At 53.1% G+C, this 2,307-nt stretch overlaps 1 pseudogene; it reads left to right on the plus strand.

Annotated features, from left to right (window-relative positions):
- The first annotated feature begins 362 nt into the window (after positions 1-362).
- Positions 363-1,308, plus strand: LOC120394588 (annotated as a pseudogene).
- The last annotated feature ends 999 nt before the right edge of the window (positions 1,309-2,307 follow it).

Genomic DNA, 2,307 nt, shown 5'->3' on the forward strand with positions numbered 1-2,307 from the left:
AACCAGTATCCACACTCATGTTTCCTGCTGCTGCCTAGTAAGGTTTCCCACACCACGACATGTAGAATTATTGAGACATGAAGCACCATCAAATATGGAATTGGCATTAGTAGGGTCAGTTGTTCATAATTCATTTATCTGAAAAATGAAAATGTGGGTGAAGAGAAACCAATCTGCTTCACCCATGAGAACAGTCTCCAGGAGTGCATGTAGTTCCTCTTATTAACATTGTCTCTCCATCCAGGCATTTGTACTGCGACCATCACCCTAGACCCTGAGCACATACTGGAAGTCAGGGGAATGTACGGTATATGCAGGAGACACCGTTCTGACTTAGAGCTGGACACCTTCTCCCCTACTCCATGTCAGATTCCAACACAACTGACTTCGCCAACCCCTCCACCTTCATCCTGCTGGGCATTCCTGGCCTGGAGGCTGCCCATGTCTGGATTTCCATCCTCTTCTGTGTGATCTATGCCATAGCCATCTTGGGGAACTTCACCATCCTATTCATCGTGAAGATGGAGCCGAGCCTCCATAGGCCCATGTACTATTTCCTCTGCATGCTGGCTGTCACTGACCTGGTCCTGTCCACGGCCGCTGTGCCCAAAATGCTGAGCATCTTCTGGTTCAATTCCAGGGAGATCGATTTCGGTGCCTGCCTCACCCAGATGTACTTTACTGTCAGCTTGTCAGTGACTCAGTCTGGGATCTTTGTGGCCATGGCTTTGGATCGCTATGTGGCCATCTGTGATCCCCTGAGACATTCCACCACCCTGACAAACCCCGTAGTGGCCAAGATTGGCCTGGCTGTGGTGCTGCGCAGCGCCATGGTCATACTGCCCTTTCCCTTGCTGGCGAGGCAGTGGCCATACTGCAGAACCAACATCATTCCCGAGCCGCACTGCGCACACATATCCGTGGTGAAGCTGGCCTGCGCCGACACCGCGCCAGTAGTTACTACGGCCTCTTTGTGCTATTCTGTGTGATGGGTCTGGATGTGATTTTTATTGCCTTGTCCTATACCCAGATCCTCAGGGCCATCTTCAGGCTCCCCACAAAAGATGCCCGGCTCAAGACTTTGGGGACCTGCAGCTCCCACCTTTCTGTCAGTTTAGCCTTTACATCCCAGGTCTCCTCTCCTCCCTCATGTACCGGTTTGGGCAGAATGTGGCCGTACATTTCCATGTTCCCATTACCAATATATGCCTCTTGCTGCCCCCCATGCTGCACCCCATCATCTACGGGGTGATGACCAGGCAGATCCGGGACAGGCTGCTCCGGCTCTTTACTCATAAAGGGACCTAAAGTTTTCTCCTGGTGCTCTGGCTCTCAGATCGAGCTCTGTGCAGACCTGGCTGGTGACATGGTGCTGGGCCCCCTTCCCTGAGTCACTCACTGGGCAGCCAGAGAGACATTAGACCCTTCCCTGACCTTACTGTGCTGTGTCAGTGTGAGAAACTGGAGAATCAGTCTGTGTACAACTCATTAACTCATTGGGTTGCACCTTTCTAACTGCTGGTAACTGGACCCCATGGCTTCACCCTCTGCCCCACATTCCTTTAAGACCCTGACATCTGCCCAACATATTTCCCCTAGGCCCCTTCCCACGCCCCACCTAGTCCATCGAGACCCAGCAGCCCCCTTCTCCATTTCTTCCACCGTTGCCCTGCCCTTGTCCCTGGCTTCTCTACACCTCTGCCCCCATCACTCGCTGGATCTTCTCCACCTCCGCCTCTGCCACAGCTGGGCTCCCTCTTCTCTGGGACTGGTTGGAGCTGCTGAAGCCAGAATAAGGGCCCTGCCTGTTGGTATGATGTGGCCCCGGCTGAGCAGGGGCAGGCGTGGGTTAATGACCCAATGCCTCCCCCCTGCTCTGCAGGAACCAGACACAGCCAGATCCCTTTCTTGGCTGCACTTTCTAGTTCAAAACCAGGCACCTGAGAACCCTGCATGGCACCCAGACACAGAAGCCAAAAAACGGAGCGTCCGGATAAAACCTAGATGGGTGGAAACCCCATTAACTCACCCTTTGTTATAGAAACCATCTGTATCCCCTATGTCTTTGGGCTTTTCCTGTACTCTGCTCTCACCCACCTTGTATGAAGGGGGAGAAGGCTGAGGCAGAGACATCTCTCTGTGAATAGGTTGGTCATTGGCTCTCAGCCCCAGCGAGAGCTCGCCCAGTAGAAGGAGGGAGTAACTGAATTCTAGATAAAAACAGTTTTCTCCAGCTTCTCTGCACAGGGGCGGGCGTGGAAGAAATGGAACCTCCCCAGAAGCGGGAACAGAGAGAGGAAGTGTTGT

This window comes from Mauremys reevesii, unplaced genomic scaffold (genome assembly GCF_016161935.1).
Source record: "Mauremys reevesii isolate NIE-2019 unplaced genomic scaffold, ASM1616193v1 Contig69, whole genome shotgun sequence".
In the NCBI taxonomy this organism is placed as follows: Eukaryota; Metazoa; Chordata; order Testudines; family Geoemydidae; genus Mauremys; species Mauremys reevesii.